Source organism: Canis aureus, chromosome 33, assembly GCF_053574225.1.
Source record: "Canis aureus isolate CA01 chromosome 33, VMU_Caureus_v.1.0, whole genome shotgun sequence".
Taxonomy (NCBI): domain Eukaryota; kingdom Metazoa; phylum Chordata; class Mammalia; order Carnivora; family Canidae; genus Canis; species Canis aureus.
Window position 1 is genome coordinate 6,885,584 of NC_135643.1, and position 26,992 is coordinate 6,912,575.

The window sequence follows — 26,992 nt, forward strand, 5'->3', positions numbered from 1 at the left end:
TGGCATACGTCTTGAAGCTGATATCTGCGTCAAAAAAATCTCCCCAGCCATTTCAAACGGACTTGACATATCTTCCCGTGATGCTAAGGAGCCTTCCTCCTGTGCCTATTTGCTTCCAGGAGCTTAATTCCTTTCTTGCTTGGGAAGAAGGGTGGAAATTGTTCCCTGGCTTCCTTGCTTAATGACACTCATATCTGAACACCCTAGCCAGGGGTCCATCAACTAGTCCATGAGGCCTTCAGCCCCTAGTCCTTCTTCATCTGAGGGATTTCCTTTCTTCAACTGTGGTACAGAAGGAGACTGGAGAGGGGCCACTGACATTGCTCTGTGTTTTTGCTAAAGAGGATTTTTATGTGTAAAGCACCATCGAACAGTTAACTACCCAACTCCACCACTTCCTAGCTTTGTTATTTTGAGGTTATTTTGAGGTTTGTTATTACAGGTTTCTTTTCTGTAAAGCGTGGTATTAACAGACTTATGGAGTCCCCACTATCCTGGCACTGGAGATGTAAAGTGAACAAATCAGACAAAAATCCCTGCCCTTGGGGAGCTGGGGTATTCTGGTAGGAACACTTGATAAATATATATATTATGTATGTACTATATAAAAACTTATATTTATGTATATCCTGGTAGGGAAGAAAACTAAAAAACAATATAAATAAACAATATATACAGCAAGTTAGTGGTAAGTGCTAAGATAAAAATAAGGCAGAGAAGGAGAATTTGAAGTCAAGGGCAAATGCTGAAATTTAAAACAAGGTGTCTAGGGAAGGACTTTGTGACATTATAGGCTTTGAGTGACGCTGTGAAAGAAATGAGAAGTTAGCCACCTGTGGCTAAATGGGGCAGAAGATTCCAGTGAAGAAAACCACAAGCACAAAGGCCCCGCAGTAGGAGTGTTCCTGGCACATTCGGGGACAAGCAGGAGAGCTGGGGCTGAAGCAGGTGAAAAAAGAGGAGAATGCCGGAGATAAGAGAATAATAGTGGGCCTTGTGACAGAAGATCTGACAGGTCATTAGGAAGGTTTCAACCTTTACTCTAAGTGGGATGGAGGGTTGAGAATGGACTGTGGGGGGAAGGGCAGGAGCAGGGAGAGCAATCAGGAGGCTGCTACAAAATCTGGGCACGAGAGAACATCGACTTGGATCATGACGGGGCGGGGGGGGGGAGGGCGGGTGTGAGAAATGGTCAAATTCTGAATATATTCTGAAAACAGAGTGACAGGACTTGTTAACAGACCAGATTGTGGAGAGAAAGGAGCCAAGGGTGACACTAAGGATGGAGATGTCATTAGTTGCCACAGGGAAGCATGGAGGGGGAGCTGGTTTTGAGCAGCACATGAGGAGCTCAATCTTAACCATGTCAGGTGGGAAATGCCCACTACACGTTCAAGGGGTGATGTCAAGTAGGCAGCTTGATGTACAGGTCTGGAGATCAGGGGTGCTCTGGAGAGAGGTTTGATGGGAACAGAAATTTGGAATTCATCAGCATATTAATGTAGGACACTCACATGCATACATTTTCTCATCTCATCTGAGCCCTGTGAGGGACTCACTGTAACCTCACTTTGTAGGACCTTTCTAGAGCTCTAGCGAGGTCATGGAACTTCCTCAGGCCATACTGGTTGTACAAAGCACAGGTAGGCTTAAAATACAGTGACTATAACCTGCTGCTTACCTGGCTTACCAAGAGCAGGGCAGAGGGGATAGGTAAATATACCTGAAAGTAAACCAGGCTGAAGTGCGTGATCTAGCCATTGCTCTAAGAGTTGCCATTATCTGATTAAAAATATTGTCACCTTGAGGTCAGAATGCCTCACTCCAGCTGGACTGAACTTCTTCCTATTCCTTAGGCAACACCTTTTCTGTCTCCTGTGTCTATGTTCTCAGCCTGCTTTCCTGACATTTCTAAATATCCTTTCCTCGGTCCACCAGAGCAGGCTCTGTCCAGGGCTCCCATTGCACATTGTACTTCTCAGCTCTCATACTTATGGGCTTAATGGATGGCCTCACCTACTAGGTCAGTGGTCTCAACCCTGACTGTGCATTCGAATCAACCTGGTGAACATATAAAAATGACTGATGTTGGGAACCCACTGCAGACTGGCTCAACTGAATCAGAATTTCTGTTCTGGGTGTTAAGGTTTTTAAAGCCTCTCCATTGCAGACATTGACAGTAGCCTCCCTATAATTCGTCCCCATCCTCTCTTTCTTGCCAGAAAGATCTGATTTTGGTCAGATATCCAACTGTTCTCTCTGCAGCCATGTCCTTCAGGGAATGTGGACTCTCCCCAGGATGTGAGTCCTAGTTAGTTTGAAGCAATCAATGGTGATCTTATTCACTTTCCCAATAATTAATTTAGGAATTGGTCAACAGTGGTCAATAAGCTATGAGGGGGAAATGGGTATAATTTTTAAAAATGGAAATAACAAATGTTGGTAAAGATGGAGAGAAATAGGAGCCTGCACACATTGCTGGTGGGAACGTAAAGTGGTGCAGCTGCTACCAAAAACAGTTTCTCAAAAAGGTTAAACATCAAATTATCATATGACCCAGCAATTCAACCCCTAGGCATATGTTCAGAAGAATGGAAAGCAGAGACTTGAACATATATTTATACACCAATGTTCATAGAAGCATTACCCACAGTAGCCAAAGGGTGGAAACAGCCCAAGTCCCCACTAATAGATGAATGGAATAAGCAAAATGATGTGTGTGTGTGTCTGTGTGTGTGTGTGTCTCTGTGTGTATGAGAATATTATTCCAACATAAAAAGGAACAAAATTTTTATATATGATATAATATGCATGGATAGACCCTGGAAACATGCTTAGTGAAATAAACCAGACAGAGAGGACAAATATTATTTGTATGAAGTACCTAGAATAGGTAAATTCATGAAGACAGAAAGTAGAATATATGTTCCTAGGAGCTGGGGAGAAGGGGAAAGGGAAAGGGAAGCTCCTGTTTAATGGGTATAGAGTTCTTGTTGGGAATGATGAAAAAGTTGGAAGATGGAAGGGTCCTTGAATGAGCTACTGAACTAACAAATCCCAGAGTGGTGTTATTCCTGATGTCTTACTCTGGGACAAGCCGTTTGAATCAGGACCTTCTGTGGAGTAGCTGAGTGCATTCTAGTATACCGTATGGACACTCACGTGCCATCAGGATCTCCTCCCAACGGAGAGCCGCTGGCAGTGCTGCTTCTGCTGGATGGAGGCGCCCTGACCTAGGTCATGCCCCATCCAGTACTAACCTTACATGAGGGGAGTAGTCCATTTCCCAGGCCTGGTCGCACTGCCTCATTTCTCAATGACTCTGAAGAGTGACCCCAACTTCAGGACCCACCATAGGGTGGGTTGAGGCCCTTGATGGGACTGATCAGGACTGAGCTTCTTCTCTTGCCCAGTTCTGTTTCCATCACTTCTTCCATAAGTGTCAACCCCAAGGACCCTCTCCAGTACACATTTTTTACTTTAAGATTTCATTTTTATTTATTTGAGAGAGAGAATGAGCACGCACAAGCCAAGGGGAGGCACATAGGGAGAAGGAGAAGCAGATTCTCCCCTGAGCAGGGAGCCCAAGGTGGGGTTTGATCCCAGGACGCTGGGATCATGTAGGTCATGATCTGCTGTAAGCAGACTCTTAACCGACTGAGCCACCCAGGCACCTTTCCAGTACACTTCTTACAATGTAATATCCACCTCAGAGCCAGCTTCCAGGGTAATCTGTCCTGTGACATGGATCTACTGCAGGGCTAGCAGAGTCCAGGAGAAAGCCACTCTCCAGAGCCTAGCACAGGGGCTTACACAAAGCAGGCACTCCTACATATTTGTTGAACAATTAAGTGGATGTGATTCTTTGGTTAATAAATTATGAGCTCTCAGCTTCTTAGGAAAATAAAAACACTACAGTGACTCAGTAGGACACAGAGTATGACATAAAATCCTAAGGTTTCCAAAAAACAACAGAAACTACACAATAAATATGCAGCCTGCTTTTTGGGTTCTTCATGAGATGCTTATCTCTTGGCTAGGTGCCAACACAGGATTATGAATAAGAAACCAAGAATTTGATTAAAGACATTTATACTCATCAAGTCCCAAGCCCCAGCTTCCAACAAATTTCACGTGACGCTTCCTAACTCCAGTTTTTAAAAAAATGATTTCTGAGAATGCGCTTCTAGGTCATTCTCTGAGCTGCCAAATATGGTGCAACATTGGCAATACTTTTTTTTTTTTTTTTTTTTTTTTTTTTTTTGGCAATACTTAACATTAATAACCACTCTAACAGGTTTGGTCTTGGTTTGGAATAGAAGTGGCTTCTTCTCCTCCTGTGGATACTCAGACCCTGAGAAGACTTCTAGAATCATCAAGAGAGAAAAAGAAAGGAGTAAGAACTAGAGAGAAGGGTTGGTAGGAATCCAAGAATGACCCAAGGATTTGAAATCGGAGATTTGAAACCAGAGACCCACAGGTTTGAGTCCAAAACACAAAAGCCAAAGCATCCAAGCTCACCCTACAAATAGCTCTGGAGCAGCTTTCTATAGCTTTAAGGTGACAGCTTACCAGAACAGACCCACAATAGATAATGAAAACCCTCCCATTCCCACCAGCAATTCCACAGTGGGAAGATGTTTCTTAGCATTTAGCTCAAGATGAGAAGTCCATTCACACAATCAAATGCCACCACACACCATGATGCCCTAATCCGAGTAAGATTCAGTGATAGCACATGAAAGAAGATATGGGCTCTCATCTTGCCACTCTGTCAACGCTTTGGAGACTATCTTTATTCCAATAAGCTGGATCACAATAAAGAGAATTGAAACACTAAAAATAGGCTTGAGACTTGGGGTGCCTGGGTGGCTCTGTCAGTGGAGTGTTTGACTCTTGTTTTTGGCTCAGGTTATGATCTCATGGGTCATGGGATCCAGCCCCTTGTAGGGCTCCGTGCTCATCTGTGAGTCTGCTTGAAGATTCTCTCCCTCTGCCCCTCCCTCCACTCTTGCGCACCTACACACTCTCCCTCTCTCTCTCAAATAAATAAATAAATAAATAAATCTTTAAAAAAAATAGACTTGAGACCAAAAATTTGTTCTATGGAGAAGAAACAATTTAGGATTTCTTCCTTGTTTCTCTCCCTACTTCCCCAATCTGGGTGTGCTAAGCATCTTAAAACATTTTTTCTTTAGATGAAAAAGAAGTTGCTGTTCTCTGCCTACAAGCATTTCCTATTGCTTGGCTAACCCTGAGCACAGCAGTCCAGAACCAGCAGTGTGTGAGATCTCCAGAGGAGAACTATGAGAGCTTGAAGGAAGAAGAAATAATATGCCGACTGCGGACTTCTGAGGGGGACTGGCCTGAGGAAACACGAAAGAAGCAAACACTACTGTGGGTGAGAGAGAAATTACAGCCCCACAAATGTATCCTAACGATGAGCGATGAGCTGTCACCGGCATCTTGATTAAACATGTTTGGTTTTGCGATTTCACTTAAAGCCTAGCCAGAAATTCATTTTCCCTACATCTTTTGCATCTTGTAGGGAACCAGGCAAAATCATCCTATGCTCGCTAAACATTCATTTAGAGGACAGATAATATGCCCTGGCAGTTTGTAAATGGAATGGATGGAACTCTCTCTCCCACCTCCTTGTTCCCCTCTGGCATTGCCCACATGGAGGTGAAAGATGATTCCTTTGGATGCAGATCTGAAGACGGAAGCCCCCTGATGGGGGAGCCCTTTGGAGTGTTTCAGAAAATCTTCCAGACTCTGAATTGTTTAGGTTGAAAACAGGCTCTGCTGCTATGCTCTTGATTTTGCCTCCCCAGTGTTGCAGTGGCTTTAAGTGAGACAGCTCATGATTACTGCATTTGAAGTGTGCCCTGAAAGTCTTAATCATTCCAGATTTGGCTTTGACCCTCAATTAGTTTTGACATCACTTCCCCTGTGCTACTTCATGATAAGCATTCCCATAGAAGAAAATATTTTAATTGGACTATCTAGATGCATAACATCATCTTCCGGATGCCTCTCTTCCCCCGATGGAGGGAGCAGAGATGGGGAGCGACTGCTTCACAAAAGCATCTTTGGAAATTTGCAAGGTGGTGGGAGAAAAGATGTATTTTAATTTTCTCTCTGCTTTCAGCTTTATTTGCTTTTGAGGTTTGCATGTGGAGGTTAGCTGCATCCATCCACTTGAATTTCATGGGTCTTTGTACAAACAGCTTGCATTCATTCATCACTAAGCAGCAGTTTAAGAGATAAACACAATCATTTCAGAATTTCAACACAAAGAGCATTATTTGTACCTCACTAACAATGAAGTGCTTAAAGACAAACCAGGCCTGCTGATTGCTAAGACGGAGTAAGGAGGGTTAAAAGGCCCTTTTGCCTTTTTCAAAGCTTTGACTATAAGTAGATGGCAAGTTCTTTGTGGACAGGATTTGTCTTGATCCAAGTCACATCACTCTCAGTTCCTTAAATATGAAACGCTGGTTGACACAGTGGGTCCCCAGGAAGCAGCTGTATTGTTGACTTGCACCAGAAGGAATGAGGGCGAGGATCTATCTGTCTTTGGCAGAGGCAATTAGATGAGTTCCCCTCCTAATGGTTTGATACTTAGAGTCTCTCTAGTTGTCTCAACATAAAGTCAAGTTGATTAGACCCTCTTTCAGTTCTTTCCCCAGGGCTCTTTGTCTCTGCTTCTGTCTTTGTCCTTCCTCCCTCCCTCCCTTCCTAATTAGTTATCAAGTGTTCTCAATCAGTAATTGGAACACACACTAACTCCTGATGGTATATAGAACAGGATGACTAAAAGAAATACTTAAAGGCATTTCCAAAATAAAACTTTTAAACAAAGTTGCTGCCTTTCCATCTTCTCTCACCCTTAAACCTGCATTCCATTTTCATCCTTGCTACCTGAGATAAAGTGAGCACTGCAGAAAGAAACATAACCACTTCTCTTAATCTGGGACCTATGGAATTGTGTACAAACTCTTTTGTGTATTTCCATTTTCTGGAGTTCAGAGTGCACAGCTTTCAACAAATTCTCAAAGAGATATTCGATTCCCAAGGCCCCAAACATTTGAGGTTGGTGTTGAACTTTGATCTTTGCTTGCTTTAGGATTTGGCGGAGGATTTAGGTAAGAACATTGAATTCAATTTAAGGAAGGTTCAACTTAGAGAATTTAAGGGGGCGCCTGGGTGGTTCAGTCAGTTAAGCATCTGACTTCAGCTTAGGTCATGATCTCAGGATCCTGGGATCAGCCCCATGTTGGGCCCTATATCACACCAGATACCCTATGATGGGCCCCCACATGGGCTCTGCACTCAGTGAGGGAGTCTGCTTCTCCCTCTCCCACGGACCCTCCTGCTGCTCGTGCTCTCCCCTCTCAAATAAATAAAAATCTTTTTAAAAAATAAAATAAATTGGAATGCCTGGGTGGCTCAGCGGTGAAGCCATCTGCCTTCAGCTCAGGGGTGATCCTGGAGTCCCCGGATCGAGTCCCACATTGGGCTCCTGCAGAAAGCTTGCTTCTCCCTCTGCCTATGTCTCTGCCTCTCTCTCTCTCTCTCTCTCTCTCTCTCTGTGTGTGTCTCTCATGAATAAGAGGGTGAGGTCTTTAAAAATAATAATAATAAAGAATTTGCAGAACAGTACTTTTATTTTTTCTTAAAGATTTTATCTATTTATTCATTAGAGACAGAGAGAGGAGAGAGAGAGAGGCAGAGACACAGGCAGAGACGCAGGCAGAGGGAGAAGCAGGCTCCATGCCGGGAGCCGGACGTGGGACTCGATCCCGGGTCTCCAGGATCAGGCCCTGGGCTAAGGCGGCGCTACACCACTGAGCCACCAGAACTACCCAATTTTTCTGCCTTCTTAATCAGTTTATGGAACAAAACTTGACCTTCCTTGATGGTGATGAGTGTCTTATCCTGGATTCCCCAGAAGGCAGGGCTTAAGACAAAAGCTTATATGCTACTATTTTATAGAAGTTCAGTCCAAGGGAAACAGAATGTGGGAGGCAGGGAGAGTAGGGGAGCTGATAGGAATGTGTGTTACTGAGCCAGCCACTGCTTGGTGGGACCATCTTCCAAAAGACCATATGGATGATTGAACCTCAGAATACACTCCCTCTGGGAGAAGGATGTGGGAAGAATGTGTCTTCCAGCAACCTGCTCCCACAGCTCCTGCCCCCCCCCAAACTTCTGGATTATGAACATGGCTGCTTAGTAAACATTTGACAAATCCTAATGAGTTCACAAAGCAGAGGTCCATTACAGGCTTCAACTATTTTTATCTCCAATCACTCCCAAGGAGTTTATAATTAAGATAAGGGAAATGAATTTTCACTGGTAAAATCAATGGTCGAAATATGTGTATTGGCTAGAAATACTATACAGGTGACTCTCTGCAGCATCTATTCCTTAGAGTGGCGACACTGAAACTCCTGTGCCCAACCACTGATGGAATTCTGTTGCTGGGTCCTTGCCTTGCCTCGCCTCGCCTCCCCTCCCCTCTTCTCTCTCTCTCTCACTCTTTCTTTCTTTCTAGATGTTATTTATTTATTCATAAGAGAGAGGCAGAGATGTAGGCAGAGGGAGAAGCAGGCTCCCTGCAGGGATCCCGGGATCAGGACCTGAGCCAAAGGCAGACGCTCAACCACTGAGCCAGCCAGGTGCCCTTATTGCTGGATTCTGACAAGAAGGTGATACTACTGCAGCAGGCCTTCCCTGCAAGGAGTTTACTGGCATGTCTGAAAGGGCAAGATGCAGGGCTTCATCAAGCTTCCGATGCCTGGTATGGTTGATTTTGTCCCTAACTGCTAATTCTGGTAGAATTTGGTCTGAGGCAGGATTCTGCTGTAGGAAAGAGACATTTCCTTCCTCCTCCTCTCACACCAGAGTTGGCCAAGGTCCAGTCCCAGGCAGACACGGCCAAAGGTGTCTCTTGTTGCACCTGTGTTTCTTTAGTCCTCTCACTAGACCTTTATGGGTCAGAGGTGCCAAGAGTCCTGGATAAGATCACTGCTGGTGTGAGGAGACGCTGTATGAATGGGCAGTGTGCTCACAGACTTCCCTACCTCACCCTGGGAGGTAGGACCCCAGGCTGCTGAGCCATATTGTGAGGGAATGGAACTGCACCAGGACTGGTGGGCATGTCCAGGTGCTGCGTACTTCAGCAACTGAGGGTGACAGCATCACACACAAAGTATCACCCCAAAAGCTGGTTCTTGGCTGTGGGTTGTCCATAAACTGGTTAATAAACACACTCCTCAATCTGAAAGTATTTTGGGGGATGCTAGGTGTTTCATTAGACTCAATAATAGAAAGATGAATAGGACACATCATGGTCCTTAAGGAGCTTAAGGTCTAATGAGAGCAATATGAAAATGGATCATTTAAATACAGCATGATAAGCAGCAATGTGAGATATGCCCACGATTCTATAGACCTGATGAAAAGGGGTACTTAGCTCACTCTGGGACAATGGGTCTTAAACTCTTTGGTCTCAGGACCCTTTTACATATTTTAAATATTATTGAGAGCACCAAAGAACTTTTGTAAATATGGAGTACATTTATCAATATTTACTGTAGGGGAAATTCAAACTAAGAAATGTTTTATTGATTTGTTAAATATTCAATGTTAATAATATAAAATTACAACATATAATATAAAGTAGTATCTATAATATGCAAATGCATTTAATATAAAATAAATGTGAAATTGATGAATTCATTAAATAATAAACCTATTACATATTAATATAAATAATACTTTTATGAAAAATAACTATATTTTCCAAAACAAAAAAAGTTTTAGTGTGAGGATGGCATCAGTTTACATAATTGCATATCTCTAATGTCTGGCTTTAATAGAAGTTGCTGAACTGAGACGTCTGCTTCTGCAGTGATTCTATTGTAATATATTGTTTTGGTGGAAGTCTATGAAGAAGCTGTGCCTAATAGTGATGTGGTTAGAAAAGGGAGGACCTCACAGACCTCCTAAAAGGCTTAGGGAGCCCCCACCCAGACAGTCCTTGAACTGCTGACCTCAGCTTCCTAGGCATGAGTTTTGAAGAATGAGTAAGAGCTGTCTAGGTGAAAAAGAACATTCTAGATCAGTGCTTCTCAAACAGTCACTGCGCATCTGAATCTCTTGGGGCCTGGGGTGGGGTTTGAAATCTGCATTTCTGACAAGGCCCCAGGAGATACTGATGGCTCTGGTTCCAGAATCACACTTTGAGTAGAAGGACCTATGCCAGAGAAGTAAGAGAAACAAAGGCAGTGTCACGGACAGAAAAGCCTAAGTGTGAGAGGAATGGCATAGTTAGAGAGTGAAGTATAAGGTGGGAAATACCAGGACACGATGTAAGCATGCCAGGGAGATAATAGACTGTTGTCACTTTTCCCAAGGGGAAGTCATGAAAAGGTTTTAAGTAGGAGGCAGCTCTGGCTCACATGTAAAGCATAAGCTCTGATTCTGAATAACTTAGAACCACAATAAAGATAAAATGTACCCGCAAAAGAAGTAGGCAATAGAATGAAGTGGAGAAAGAAGAAAGATAATATTCTATACAACACAGCCTACTAGAAAGAGCACGTGCTTCGGACTCGAACAGAGTCTGCTTAAATTCCAGCTCTGCCATTTACAAAATGTTACTGAGTCAGCTTCTCAGAGGCTCAGATTCCATCATTTGTTAAGATCTGAGAGGTCCGACTTAGGCGAGGAGAACAGAGTCAGCTACCTAGTGAGGACTCACTATACTGAAATCGATATGATAAAGGATATCCTAGAGATAATAAAAAATAGCAACTGGAAGTGATCATTGTTATTCTAAGATTAGATATGGGCTTGAAACAGACAACTGAGCTTATTAGAATTTTGTATTTTCAAGAGCAAAAAGATTCAGAATGAGAACCAGAGGGGAATCACCTAAAAGTAAATGTTTTGCCTATCTGCATGCCAGGCAGCATCAGCTCACAGCTGTCCATAGTGATGGAGGAGGCGGCCAGTAACTGTGAGACAAGGACCTCAGGTTTCATGTCTGTCATCCTTTCTGGCAAGACAACTTGGACTCGAATTTTCTTTTCTTTTGTCTTTTTTCTTTTCTTCTTTTCTTTCTTTCTTTCTTTTTCTTTCCTTCAGATTTTATTATTTATTCATGAGAGACACAGAGAGAGGCAGAGACATAGGCAGAAAAAGAAGCAGGTTCCCTGATGTGGGACTCGATCCCAGGAACCCGAGATCACCACCCAAGCCAAAGCTTAACCATCAAGCTGGATGCTTAACCACCGAGCCACCAAGGCATCCCCCGATTTTTCAATATGAAATTTGAATGGCTTAAGTCATCGTTTCCCCGCTTCCCTTTCTCTTGTCCTGGTAGTACTTGGTACAGATAATAATGAGCACAGCCCCAAAGAGCACAGAGAGTCATGTTTCCATATTAAATAGAGCCACCACAGTTTTAAAGATATGTGTGTGAGCGCGAAGGACTTTTAATTTCTATTCCTCTTTTTCTCTGGAAGCACTTGGCCTTGAAGATCCAGAAATCCCCTCATCACCACCTGGGATTCTGAGACTCTTCATATCTCATTCTCACCTGGAGGCATTAGTTATTAAGTTCCAGAAGATGCATTGCTTTCTCGGTCCACTAAAACAAATATTGGTTCTCTGCTTGTAAATGAAAGTTTTCATTACCCAGGTTCTTAGTTGGACAGAATGTAAAAGCCTGTTCACTTATCTTGAAATACATGTAGATATATGGGGTTTGTCTAAATCTCTTGATAGTTAGGACACCTGAGTAATTGTTTTTCTCTATTTTAAAATGAAAGACAAGATAAGAGTAGGTTTATAAGAGAAAGCCAAATGTCAGAAGAGATAGCACACTTCAGTTGAGTCAATGAGCATGTTTTGACAAATCACATTATCTCAGCACTAAGAGTCTTTGTATCTGTGTGACAGATTTGTTATTGTTGTATATGAAAATAGGCAGTGTGAGGAGAAATTAGTGACTTGGACAGGGAGACAGTTCAAAGCTGATTTCTGACAGGATTTCCTCAGCCAGTGGGTGACAGTAAGTTCTTTGGTTTTTTTTCGTTTTGTTTTTTTGCTGGGAATGCATCCTTTTTAATCTTTGCTATTTCAGTATTTTAGACTAAGAATTTGACTCTTAGAGTACCCTTTGCAATAAGGTACGCTCCCCAGGAAGGGAGCATGAATGCTCCTGTTCATTCATGCATGTATTTTGTAATTTTCTGAATCCGTGGAAGCATTTCTTTGACAAAAGCAAGGAGAGAGGAAAGTGAGTTTTTAATTTCTAGGGCTGATTAAGTCGGCTATCTCAATGGTGCTTCTCCATTGGAACCCTGTGCCTTGGGGCGACAATCTCAATGACAGGTGTGACGCCTGGTGGTGCTGGTGAAAAGTCTGGGCACCTTGACAGTTGTGCTGTTCACCTGGGATCTCTAGGGAGGGGAGATGAGGTGTCTATGTATCTATTCACTATCCCTCTCACGGGGATAAAACCTCAGCGATTCCTGTTAACAATGACCACAAATTTATAGAATGCCTAGGAATGCACTGAACACGAAACATATGTGTATTTAGAAAACTATGAGCACTGATTGAGGATGCAAAAGAAGTTGTAACAAAGGGATAGACTGTCCCGGGAGAACGAGAGTGTCAGAGAAGGCTATGAACCATTGCTTCATGCAGGCCTCAGGGACCTCCTTCTACCCTGCTCTCCTTGGCTGTGAATTCCCTCGGCTGCTCTCATATATGAACTTGGAGGCCTCTGGCTGGTTTGTAAGTATTTGTCTTTTCCAACCCTCCCCCCACCCCTTTTTAAGAGAAAGAGAGTGAGCACAAGCGGGAGTGGGAGAGCGGGACGGGCAGAGGGAGAGAGACAATCTTAAGCAGATTCTGTACTGAGCTTGGAGATCATGATCCTGAGATCATGACCCGAGCCAAAATCAACCGACCGAGCCACCAAGGCACCCCTCTTTTCTTCCCAATTAAATGATATGATTAATAAAAGCCAAGAGTATCCCTTTTCTTCCCTTTATATCATCCACATCCCTTAATACAGAAATGCCTCTACTTACAACTTTTCCATTTAAGGAAGTTCACAGTATAAACAAAACAGGGTGGAAAAAGGGCATCAACTCTGGAGATGGTATTAGCAGCCACAAGCAGTCATTGCCACACAGTGTTCGTTACTCAGGGGGACGGTAGCTGGATTTGTGCTCAGAGATGAGCTATTTTGTGAACATCAGTAACATCATCAGTTTGAAAAGTGCAAAGGTGGTGAGTGCATTTAAAATGCTGCAAAAAAAGGAGACACACAGTCATGATGGAAACAAAAGTAGAAATAACTTTTCAAAACTGAAGGTAAGTGAATGCCTAATATTGCAGAGTGCTCCTGAAAGAGCTGGAAGGCTCCCAAAGGCCAAAGACCAAATAGTCATCAAAAAGGAAAGGGACAGGGATTGGTGAAATGAAAAGGGCAATTTTGGGGGGTTGTGGCTGCATGTTACCAGCTACAAATGATATCCCTTGGCCTAAACTTTGTTAATCCTGGTGAAGGCCAGGAGTTTCTGAGTGTACTTAAGCCTAAACATGGTGAAGAGAGCTCATGAGTCTGCTGTAAGGTGAGGGCGGCTCCCCAGGTTCAAAGTCGCTGGGTTCAGGGCCATCCAAATCGGCAGAGCCTCTTGTGGTGGCAAAGGAGGGTACTGTAACCACAGGAGGGCCACATGTGGGGGAAAATGTAGAATGGAATGTAAAGAAGAGAAGAGTACTCCTGGTCTAAAGCTTTGAAGGGCTCACTTATGTTTTTCTTTATGTAGGTAACATCTGGAAACTGGTAACTTAAGCCTCTCTCAGTCACTTTGCACTTACGGGCAAAAATGGACCCATGAGCGGGGTCTTAGAACTAAGGTCTTCGTAAATGGAATAGCTTCCATACAATGCTTCATGTGTGGTTAATGACACAAATATTTGTTGCACATCTTCTCCGTGATGGACACTTTCACACACATTACCTAATTTATTCACTCAATAATTTTGTAAGGTAGATATCACCACTATCACCATATTATGGCTGTGGAAATGAAGTCTAGAAGGCCAAAAGTGGGCTCTTTTGATTCCAAGATGCTGTTTTACCTCTCCATACGTAGCTGCTTCCTTGTATCAGATGAATAAATGAATGAATAAACAACCCAATGCTAATATAGATTATATTCTCCCTATGCTTCACATGGTTAAAAAAAATGGCTTGGTTTTTGAATGCACAACTATTACTTTACATAATGCCCCCAATATATACGGTATATATATATATATACCATATATATATACACACCATATATATATGATTATATATATAATCATTATATATAATATATATAATGATTCATATATATATATATATATATATATATATATATATATATATAATGCTGTCAGTGTTACTTTGTATAATATTGCCAAGTCCCGCTGCTATGCGTCTCTCTTCTGACCTTCAAAATATCTCCCAGGGCTTAGAAGGGGCATGCAGCATCAAGAGGCACTTTGAAGAGTGGTTTCAGTGAGTACATAACAAAGTCAAACAGGACATTCCAGGAAGGGTTACTTTTCAATATGCTTCTTTGATGCAATTTACAAAACGTCTTGTAGCGCAGCCTCATGGTTGAGGACCCCTCCTTGTCTCTGGAAATCCTTTGCACTTTAAGGAATAGAGAAAATGGCTGAGCATCCTAACCAGGGCTGCTTAGCAAGGGTGTGATTTCTCCAGTGCTCCTGTGTAAATTGTGGCTAAAACAAATAGCTCATGTCTCTCAACCTAATCATTCCACAACACATTCAGTAGGATATAACATGATGAAATGAAACTGAGGAATTAGAATAAATTGTGTCATAGGAAAATCTAATAGCTCTGACATGACAACCTGCACATGAAGAATCTAAATATTCATTTTGAGTAACAGAACAGCCATCAACAACTTCATTACTTAAGGTAATATTTTCACTTCAACTGTCAGCTGACAAGGGGTCTCCATAATATATTGCCATTTGCAATTTGCATCAGTAACAGAAAAAATGTACTTGAATTTTACAAATTGCTTGAGTAACACTCTTTCAATTTTAAAAAGGGACTCAGCCTCATTGCAAATTTTCACAAAATCACTTTCACAAGGACATTAACCTCGTAAATAATTTCATGGCAAGAACTACAGGTTGGACAGTAACTAATGGATTTGTTTCCCAGTTAACCAATTTATGTCTTACTTTAAATATATGCATTTGTGCCTTCAGATGCCTCCTGTTTATTTTATTTTTTAAAAGATTTTATTTATTTATTCATGACAGACACACAAAGAGGCAGAGACACAGGCAGAGGGAGGAGCAGGCTCCATGCTTGGAGCCCGATGTGGGACTCGATCCCGGGTCTCCAGGATCACACCCTGGGCCAAAGGCAGGCGCCAAACCGCTAAGCCACCCAGGGATCCCCAGATGCCTCCTGTTTAAATGACTTCTACATCGCTCTCATTCTAGCTTAGTAGTAGCCAGATTCTTTAGAAAGAGAGTCTTCCACAAATCAAATCAGCACTAAAATGACTATTACCACTTATTGAGTGGTATATCCCAGCTCAGAGCACCATGGTAAGTAGGAGCAAGAAATATGTAAATGCTCCATGTGTGAATTTGCCTGTCTAGAACCAGATTCATCTGTGGCTGTTCTGCCTTTCTGTTCTATGAAAGGTGGAGAATTCTGGGTAGGAAAGTGGGCTTTGGCATCTAACTTAATTAGATCTCTTTTCTTCAACAAAAATGGATGGAGGAGCTGAAGAGATGGTATCTTTGTCCTCAGCCAACGGTGGATTTGGAGTTGTAAGGAAAATAACTGTATGTCATGGCAAATGGCATGTGGCAAAATGGCAAAAGGCATTTTGGCAAATGGCAAAAAGGCAATGGCAAATGGCAAAAAGACATATGAATACATATTTAGCCTCACTAGTAATCAAAGATCTGCAAATCCATTATGCTATGAGTATTGCAAGTTGAGAAATTTACATATTATTCAGCTAGTCTGCTTTTTGCCAAAGGAAAATATCATAGGTATGATAAAAAATTTATGTTATTCATCTCAGCATTGTTTTAATGATAAAAAGGTAAAAATCTTTCAATGTTCATCAGAAATAATGATTCATCCTCACAATGAAATATTAAGCAGGCACTAAAACTAGAAAGATTCCAAAGGATTCCACTAGGCAAAAACTGCAGGTCTTATAAAATAGGATGCAGAGTTCTGCTTCCACTTAGAATGTAGGAAGTCACAAGAGAACATTGTTTCCATAAGAACAATGAGAAAAGTTGAGCAATATACAAAATAATAACTTCTTTTGAGCCCATCAGAGAGATGAGGTCATAAGGCAACTAAGTGAATTGAATTCCAAAGAGTGATAGGTCCATCCATGAACTGCTTCACTTGGAAGAGCATAAAAGATGTGGCCATCATTTTAGTAGATGAGAAGAAATCAGCTAAGAATTTAATGAATCCTTAAAGGCCAAGTGTGGGCTAAGTGTGTCAATTTGGAATAGGTTAAAGCCTCAGACACAAGGGAGTTTGCACTCATCATCCAGCTCTTTTCTATAGTTTTCTATAGACCTGTACTAGGTGTTCACAAGAAAGTCAGAGCAAAGTAGGAAATCGGAGAGAGCCGCCCCTCCACCATGTAGACATGCAGGAGGTGACCAGCTGCCACTGAAAGACAAGCACAAAGCCTTGACTTCTTCCCCAGGGACTTCTCTTGCAAAGTAAAAATATTAAGCCATTGGAGGAGGGCAGAAAACCTTTTGCCTCTAGGACCAGGCAAAAGCCCAATGCTTCTGTGAGAATAAGAGAAACAAAACTTGCTCGTCTCTGAGGGGGAAGTAGGAAACTCTCACCCCATACCTAGACATAAGGCAGAGCCACTGCTGCTGAGGGAGAAATGGAAGCAAAAACCTTCTGTCCCTTGGTTTGTGCCCAGGATGCTGCCCTGCTCCAAAGCAGAGACCTCTGGGTGAGAGGCAAGAATGTTCAAGAAGCCTTAACCCAAGTTTCAGGTACACAGGGCTTACTTAAGACTGATACAGGGTCAGGACAACAAAGAAATCCCAAACCCCTACAACAAGATGAGCATAGAGAGGCAAGCAATAGAAGTCCCCCCTCCCCCTTACTTGGGATAGGCCAGAGCATAGAGAGACATGTCCTCTGTGGTTCAGGTATGCAGGGACAGCTGAAAGCTAATGGTAAAGCATTAATAGTTAGAAAGGCTTTCCAGTACTCAAGGGTCTACTCTAAGCATATAATAACAACAGCCATCTACTGAAGTCTGTGTACATTAAACCCAACTCTAACTTAACTCCTAATTGACTCAACCTTCACCCTCGGCCACCCTCCCCTGCTCTACTAATGTTCTGAAAGAAGAATAGATGTGGGCATTGTCAAGCATAAATTATATTTACTTTAGTACTTCGGTTCTTCTAGACATGTCCTACATATCATTTAAAATTACAAAGCACGCAAAAATGTAAGAAAAATCAAACATTGTCAAGAGATAAAGCAATAATAGAACCAGACTCAAAGATGATTCAGCTGATGCAACTATCAGGGACCTTAACTATAATTAACATATTAAAGAGATCTAATGAAAAAGGTGGGCAATATGCATGAACAGATGGGAGATATCAGAGAGACAAGAAGGTATAAAAGTGTCAAATGCAAATGCTCTACTTAAAAAATAGTATCAGAGATATAGAATTCCTTTGATGGGTTCGTTGGCAGATAAGACATAGTTAAGGAAAGTATTAGTGAACTTGAAGATATGTTAATGAAACTATTCAAATGGAATATAAGTTTAAAAAGAATGAATTAAATAGAACAGCACCTCCATGAGCTGTGGAACAATATCAAATGGTATAACATAAATGCCACTGGAGTCCCTGAAGAAGAAGAGAGAGAGAAAACAAGGCCAAAAATGGTTTGAAGAGCTAAAGACCAAGAGTTTTCCAAAATTAATGAAAGACAACAAGGCACAGATCCAAGAAGCCCAAAGAATTTCAAGCAAGATAACTGCTTCCTCACAAAACAAACAAAAACCAAACCAAACCAAACAAAAACCCCTAGTTATATATCCAGAGTCAAACTGCTGAAAAGCAAAGATAATGAAAAAATCTTGAAGACAGAGAGGAAAAGGAAATATTACATGCAGAGGAATAAGAAGAAGAAGCATAGCAGACTTCTTAAAGACTATGCAAAGTGTAAGACAAGGGATTGACATCTTTTAATCTGTAAGAAAAAGACTTGCCAATCCAGAATTTTATGTATAGTAAAGATACCTCTCAATAATGAAGCTAAGGGGTGCCTGGGTGGTTCAGTGGTTGAACATCTGTCTTCGGCTCAGATCGTGATCCTGGGGAGCTGGGATCAAGTCTTGCATCAGGTTCTCCCTCTGCCTGTCTCTGCCTCTCCCTGCGTGTCTCTCATGAATAAATAAATAAAAATAATGAAGATAAAACAAAGACCTTCAGTCAAGCAAAACCTGAGAATTCACTGCCAATAGGCATGTGATACAAGAACTGTTAAAGGTAGTTTTTCGGGCAGAAGGATAGTATCAAATGGAAACTGGAATACACACACACATAGAAAACAAAGACTAGAAGTAAAATAAAGAAGGCAAATATTAAATATATTTCTCCTTATTTTAATTTATTTTTAAATTTTATTTATTTATTTGAGAGAGAGCATAAGGCAGGTGGGGGGGAATAGTGGAGGGAGAGGGACAAGGAGACTCCACCCTGAGTGTGGAGCCTGATGCGGGGGTTGATCCCATGACTCTGAGATCATGACCTGAGCTGAAATCAAGAGTCAGACGCTTAACTGACTGAGTCACCCAGGAATTCTTGTTATTTTAGTTACTCTTATAGCATATAGAGTATGAATAAAGTTTTGTAAAAAGAAAGAAGAGCAAGATTCATTTAAACAAATTTAGAAGGATGTACAAAATTTTAACTGATTTTTCTTTCTAAATGGAAGGATTTTGGATTCTTTTATCCTTTATAAAGTTTATTTGCAATTGCTAAGTTTTCTGTGATGAACTTTTATTAAATTTTGTACTAAAAGTAGGATTTTATTCTCATGTTCTGTCTTAAATGTTTTTGAAAAATGATGTATGGATCCCAAGAGCTATGAGGTTAGAAAAATTTTGTAAAGTAATTGTTGGAGGAAATAATAACTAGAAAATAAATTTTATATTATGAAAACTTTCCCCCACTTTTTTGCCCTTCTGGTAAAAAAAAAAAAAAAAAAAAAGACAATGAAAAGGCAAAAAAGGGGTTTCTTCTCATAAGTGATTAGTAATACATCTAACTTTTAAGAGAATAAATAAGTATTAAATAAAAGCCTCGGGATCCCTGGGTGGCGCAGCGGTTTGGTGCCTGCCTTTGGCCCAGGACACGATCCTGGAGACCCCGGATCGAATTCCACATCGGGCTCCCTGCATGGAGCCTGCTTCTCCCTCTGCCTATGTCTCTGCCTCTCTCTCTCTCTGTGACTATCATGAATAAATAAATAAAATCTTTTAAAAAAAATAAATAAATAAAAGCCTCTTATATGAATTATTGATGCTATCTCTCCTGGATGAAACCTTGGAGCTGGAACCACATACATAACTGAAAGTCTCTTTATTCCAAGAAAATATTAGAAGATGATCCTCTATTTGGTCTAGAAAGAGAACCAGGAATTCATAATATCTAAGTATTACTGAGAATTTATACTTGTACCAAAATGTCCTTCATAAAATTAATCTTGCTTTGACTTCTATAGAAGCAAACTATTTTTGACTTCTTAATTTTTACATTAAAACCTAGCTAAAATTTCTTCTTAGCTTTGTAGTAAAGTAGTATTTTCCTAGAGAAAGAATAATTTAGTGGAAACATTTGCTATTCTTTTTCAGTGATTAACTGAGGCCACAGGAAGCCAGAATATTGAGAATTCAAGTCCAGAATCCAGATACCATCATCTACATGATAGAGTTATTGAAAAGATCAGAGATAATGTGTAAAAAGACACAATGTGGGGGACCCCTGGGTGGCTCAGCGGTTTGGTGCCTGCCTTCAGCCCAGGCTGTGATCCTGGAGTCCCGGGATCAAGTCCCACATCAGGCTTCCTGCATGGAGCCTGCTTCTCCCTTTGCCTCTCTCTCTCTCTGTGTCTCTCATGAATAAATAAATAAAATCTTAAAAAAAAAAAGACACAATGTGAGTACATAACAGGAGGTTAATAAATGACAGCTATTATTGGCTATTGAAGCGTATTGAAGATATATGAAGACGCCTTCACTGCCATCAGCAATGAAACTAAGATACCACTTTACAAACAGCAGTTCCAGAATCCATTGATACCTGTCAATTAGTATGTCTAACACGCTAGTCAGTGAAGTATTGAGATTCCAGACATTTAAGAAACTATCTCCTCATCTTGCCAGGGGAATTTCACATAGAAATGGAATGGTTGGGATCCCTGGGTGGCGCAGCGGTTTGGCGCCTGCCTTTGGCCCAGGGCGCGATCCTGGAGACCCGGGATCGAATCCCACGTCGGGCTCCTGGTGCATGGAGCCTGCTTCTCCCTCTGCCTGTGTCTCTGCCTCTCTCTCTCTCTGTCTGTGACTTAAATAAATAAATAATAAATAAAATATTTTTAAAAAAAGAAATGGAATGGTTAATGTGGGGAAAGAAAAATATTATTAATGAAGTTATATATTTTTATGCCCACAGAGGAGGGGAGGGGAGGAAGGAAGAAGACCGGGAGAGAGGCAAATTGGCAAATGCTCACAAAGTCCTCATAGGAAAAGTACCTCTTACAGAGGCAAACAAATAACAGTTTGATTTGGAAATTTTTAAAAAGTCAAAACAAGCAGTTGAATTATATGCCACACTGGTTTCTCCCTCGCCTGAATTTTTAACCACTAAAATAGGGAAATGTTGGCGTTGATCCTGCAACCTCAATATTGAATCATCTCTTTCTTGTATCCCAGAGTACGATTGAGTTCTTTGGCTATAGTAATCAGTCACTTTAGAAAGGCCAAAAGTTTAAGAGTAAAGGATCTTCTATGTCTTCCATTGATTTTTAACAAAAGAAATCTAATTAAACATAGTTTACACTTCTTTTTCTTTTTTTAAAAAGATTTTATTTATTTATTCAGGAGAGACAGAGAGAGAGAGAGAGAGAGAGAGAGAGAGGCGGAGACACAGGCAGAGGGAGAAGCAGGCTCCATGCAGGGAGCCCGATGTGGGATTTGATCCAGGGTCTCCAGGATCAGGTCCTGGGCTGAAGGCGGAGCTAAACCACTGAGCGCCACCACCCCCCCTCCCCGCCGGGCTGCCTTAGTTCACACTTCTTTAGCTGATTATATCATATCCATGGAACTTAGAAACTCAGAATTTTAACTTCTGACAACTAGGGCTGGATACAGGGACAACTATTCAAAGAAAAAATGATTTCATCCTCAAAACTCTTGCAGCGCCAGGATAAGAGGCAAAGATTTGAGGTGAGAACACAATGGGAAAGAAGATTCTAGGGCTCAAAATGTTCACCAAAGATAGATTGCTCCTCAGAAATGAAAGACAAGATTCAAGGAGAGGGCATATTTACATAGATACACAAGGAACGTGTGGAAAGACTAAATCAGAGCAAGATGATGACATGAGGAAAGAATACAAGAGGACCAAAAATCCTCATTTCCCCCCTGAGAAGAAGACAAAGTCTGCTTGAGCAATCGGCTACATGGCTTTTATTCTCTAATAAAACTATGCAACAGGAGGAATATCAGAGCCTGGAGAACACGGTGTGACTAATGAGGGAAAATGTCCCCATGCAGAGAAGGGCACAAAGGAAGAAACAAAGCCCTCTGGCAGGTGAAGACATAAGGACTATGGGAACAGAAAGAGGCAAACAGACAAGAGGAAGTGAACCAAAACAGATTCATGGGATGGGGCCTGAGCAACAGGAGAGATGGAAAGAAGAGCAGCAAAAGTGACCATCTATGGAGAGAGAAGCCCAGTCAGGCAGAGGGCAGATGCATGGTGGAGCTTCCTTCTCACATTCCCAAACCCAAACAGGGGGAACTCTAGAAAGAGGAAGCGAGTGTCCTCCAGAATCTGGTTCTCCTGTTGACTACTCCATCCTCAGCACCTAGAACAATTCCTGGTATATAGTGAGTGCCCAGAATACAGTTGTTGAGTGAAAAGTGATATATGCAGAAAAGAGGAGGAAGCTGAATCCCTGAGAAATGTCATGTGCTCATGGCTTATATTATTAATTGTGAGTTGGCAGAGAGTATACCAAAGAGCTGGACTCTGCATATAGCATAAACAAGTGATGCCTACCCTAGGGTCAGTTTGGTTTTGCTGTTGCAGGACAATCAAGGACTCAAGTGAAAGAGGCAGTGGTCAACCCAAGGGAGTAGCAGAGGATGGTTGTGCTCAGAGGGCACTGCCTCTTTGTCTGTCTCCATATCTCATCCACATGTCTAGATGTTTGAATATCTCATCATCCAGGGTCTCTCGTTTGGGGATTATTTCCATAGAGTTTTCCACAGAATACAACTAACCAACTAAGGCCTTGAGTGTACTCAGCCACTCAAAGTCACTAATATCTAGACAAGAATTGTTCTATTAACTTAGCAACAAATAGGGTAGGTCCCCAAGGAAAATGGGCTCAGAATAGAGAGACACTCCCCAGAAGTCCCACATGGAACTTTAATCAAAGAGTAATGGATTTGGTCAGCAGAGATGGGTCAGATTGGTTTTAAATTTCCAGATGACTCATCCCTCTCCCTAGGGGATCTCCCACATGGAAGATGAGGGGGCAAGATAGAGAAGTGATGAGTCAATTATAGACTTGTCTGACTGCTCTGCCCTTGCTATGTGTTGTCACCAACACAGAAATATATGTTGGGTTTAGACAAAGGATTGGCATAAAAGTTATTAAAAAAAAAAAAAAAAAGAGGGTGTCACTGAGAAATGTGATATTCATCATTAAAGAAAAAAAAAAAAGACTAATGATAACAGACCAGGGGAGAAATTGAAATGAAGTAGGCCTCAATAGGTTCGAGCCATTCAAGTGTCAATCTTATTGGAATGGCAAAATTTATACATTTTCATACCTTCCTAGGGCACCAAAACAGAATTGCTTCACTCTTCTGGATCATTCCATCTATTTTCTCTCAGCTTATCCCATCACTGTGGCAATGAAGCAAGGACCTTGTTTCCATGTGTCTGGACTAGACTACTAGCATTCTTGTCAATGACCTCAAAAATGCATATGACAGTGTCTGCATGCTACTTCGAAGGAAATTTCTTATCTTAGTATGGGAATCAATGGGATAAGCAAAGCATTAAAAGGAACAATCTCTAGATTTTATCCTCACTCTGCCATCTCGGAAAAATGATGCAAGATTCCAGCTTCTGATCACAAAATGGTGGCAGAAAGGCCACTCACTTGCTTTATAATGAAAACGTCAGACTAAGTAACTTGTGATGGCCAGTCATTTTGCTTAAGTAATTAATAAAGTAACTATGAGAAAGACTGCTAATTTCTTACCCCATATCAATTCACACCATCTTCCATAAGAACAAAACCAGGATTTCATGCAAGGGTACAATGCATCAACCGAGACTACATTTCCTGGTTCCCCTTGAATGCAGACATGGCTACTGAGAGGCATGTGGATAAGCTGTGTGTCTCCCAGGAAAGCTCTTTAAAGATGACTGACTCAAGTGAGCAGTTACCCCCTACCTGCACCCCCATTTTCCTTCTGGTTGGAGCTCTAATGATCATCTTGGACCTTAAAATGGAAGGATGAAAGTCATATGCTAAGGTTGATGGAGCAGAAGATAAAGAATCCGGTTCTCAACTGACCCTGTGATGCTGCCATAACCTGGGCCTTCATGATTCTTTTATATATAAGGGAAATAAACTTCTATTCTGCTCACACAAACAAACACAACTCCTAACCAACAGACCACTGCCAACCTTATGAGTGGCCTCCTTCTAGGCTCACCCCAACATTCGGAGGGCTCAGACCAGAGGTAGAGGGCCTTAGCCTGTGGTCTGTTTTTCTCTCCACCCCTAGCTCTGCCCTCTTTCTGTGGACACCCAAGCTCATGCATCTAAGCCCATCCTCAGGCTAACATTGCATCTTGGCCACTCTTCAGGACTAGGGTACACACACCTCCCACCAGGAGGACAGAGCCCTGGGGAGACTTGTGTAGGCTCAGAGCCATTTGGGCAGGGAATTCCAGGTTCCTAGGACCCCAAGGCATGGTCTACAAGTGGGAGAAGATTCCAGGTGATATGTGCCTTTTTGCCCTGTGATCTCCTTACCCCATGGGGAAAAGCACAGCCCTTGTAGGAACATGACCTAGGGCAGGGCTCAGTTGCCAAAGTCTAAATGTGATCCAATTAGCTTCTCTCCCTCTCACCTCCTATTGCCTGTCTTCTTGCCATTCACAGCTTGACAGTAGAGTAAAAGCTGAAGTAGTCCAGTTAACTATTTGTTATTATAGCCTTGGTAAAATTATCTTTTAGAGGAAAAGTCTAGAACTATAGCTTCAATTGTGTTCTTTTCCTGTTATCTTTAATGCCACCATCTTTTCTCTTTTATTACACCGTATAAAGGAAAGCTGATTGAGCCTGGCTCTCTGGCAAACCTTTTTTTTTTTTTTTTTTTTTAAAGTAGTCTCCATACCCAGCATGGAGCCCAACATGGGGCTTGAACTCATGATCCTGAGCTCAAGAGTCAGACACCAACTGAGCCACCCAGGTATCCCTAGTGAATTTTTCTTGGTAAGTTGTCATGAGGCTGGTTAAGTTCAAGTTTATGAGCCAACTGCAACATTTGTACTGGCTCAGGACTAAAATTAGTGAATAAGCTGCAAACCCAGGGCACCAAAATTGGGACAGGGCTTGGTGCACTCAGAGAACCCCAGAGGAACAGGTAGAGATTGTGACCAGGAGATGAGCTCTGTAAGGTGTGCCACCAAAGTGACCCAAGACTGGGCCTGTTACTCAGGGAGGGAGTCCTCTGCTCAGCTGAGGGTAGGTAGCAAGGCTGAGACCTCATGTGGCAGTGTTGCGGATGACAGGGTCCACCCTCACTCCATCTCACACCCCAAGTGCAAAGACTCAATCTTTAAGGAATCTGTGGCCTCCACATGGCCTGACCAGCAGAGGACCAGTAAAGGTGGTTTCACGGACGTAGAAATACGCAAACTGTTGCGCTATATCCATGTATTCTGGAAGCTCTCTCCTTTAGTGATCCCTGCAGTGATTCTAAGCTTTATTTTAGATTATGGATCTCTATGTTCTCCAGGCTGGATAATTACCAAAGAAAATGAGTACTCACTCATACTTTAGACCATTGTAACCCCTTTCAAACAGCAAGGTATAATCAAAAGAATATTGAGCAAATGATTTAAGATGTAGGTGGTTAGAGTAAATGTTCGGGTCCCCCCAAATTCCTATGTTGAAACCTAATCCCCAATGCAATGGTATTTGAAGGAGGGGCCTTTGGAAGGTGATTAGGCTATGAGGGTGGAGGCCTCACAAATGGGATTAGTGTCCTTACAAAAGAGACCCCAGAGAGCTTCTTCCTCCTTTCTGCCATGTGTAGAAATAGCAAGAAGATGGCTCTTTATGACCTAGGAAGAGAGCTCTCACCAGACACTAGATCTGTGGCACCTTGATCTTGGACTTACCAGCCTCCAAAACTGTGAGAAGCAAATGTTGGTTTCTATGCTACCTAGTCTATGGTATTCTAGTTATAGCAGTCCCAGAAGACTAAGACAGTACTACTATCTCTAACTTTCTATCTACATTTTGTTTATTCAGTTTCCCAGAGGAAAAATGGAAGGCATGAGCCGAATGATTCACAAGGTCATTCCCTAAAGTTCAATGGCTCTATGTAGTTCCATGTATTAACAGATATTTTAAATGTCGTTTCCCCTATCTTCATCTTCTTGTCATCTTCCAGGTCTTGGCTTAGAAGTTAGTTCCTTCCATAGGTCTTCCTTCACCCTCACCATTCTGCATTGTCTTCCCATGGCACCCTGTACTACCCTATTATAGCACTACTTTCAGTAGAGTATAATTGTTTGTAAATTTATCTGTGGGTTCCCTGCTGGTCTGCAAGTTTGGGGGGTACAGACACCAAACTTTAAGGTTGTATCTTTAGCACCAATTCTTAGCAGAAGCTCAATGATATATATGAAATGATGATATGAGTGGATGGTTTCTGATAGCTACAGTCCCTTTTGGTCACTGGGCCTGTGATGAAAGATGTTTTCAGATAACTATTCAGGGAACATGCTGAAATAGTTTTTGTTCTTCTGCCTACAATTAGAAATAGTCTTTGGACATATGTACCATGAGTACACACCTAATGAATCAGATTACCACTTTTTTTTTCAAGGAAAAAATGAAAAAAATAAGTCTTCCATTTTATGATGAGAGAAACCCAGATTATTATACTCAGCTCACTTCTCATTAATAGAATAGAAGATCCCTTGCCTTCTCTTCTGAGCTCTTCAAATTAATCTAAGGCCTAATTGTCCCAAAGCATTGCTAATTATATAGCAACATCATTTATATCACAGAATTGGAAATGACATACATATTCAGTCACAGAGTGATGGTTAAATAAGCTGTGACACTCAACTAGTGAACTCACACAGCCTTCAACAATGGTGCCTCCAAGATAATCACAAGTTAAAAGGCAAGACATAAAATTACATATGCAGTATGACTGCCATCATGCAAAATATATCAAATATATGGATAAGACATGGGAAGATACATTATAGATTATTAATGATGGCTGTGTTTGTGTGTTAGGACTGAACTATTTTCTTCCTACTTTTCTGAATTTTGCAAGTG

At 41.6% G+C, this 26,992-nt stretch overlaps 1 protein-coding gene and 1 long non-coding RNA gene across 2 annotated transcripts in view; one reads left to right on the forward strand and one right to left on the reverse strand.

The window, feature by feature from the left end:
- Positions 1 to 26,992, reverse strand: part of SCD5 (stearoyl-CoA desaturase 5) — a 151,734-nt gene that overhangs the window by 9,512 nt on the left and 115,230 nt on the right. The window lies entirely within an intron of this gene.
- On the forward strand, positions 900 to 5,497 carry LOC144304232 (uncharacterized). The gene is made up of 2 exons (XR_013371172.1): positions 900 to 1,015; positions 5,199 to 5,497. It is a non-coding gene; the product is annotated as an uncharacterized LOC144304232 (long non-coding RNA).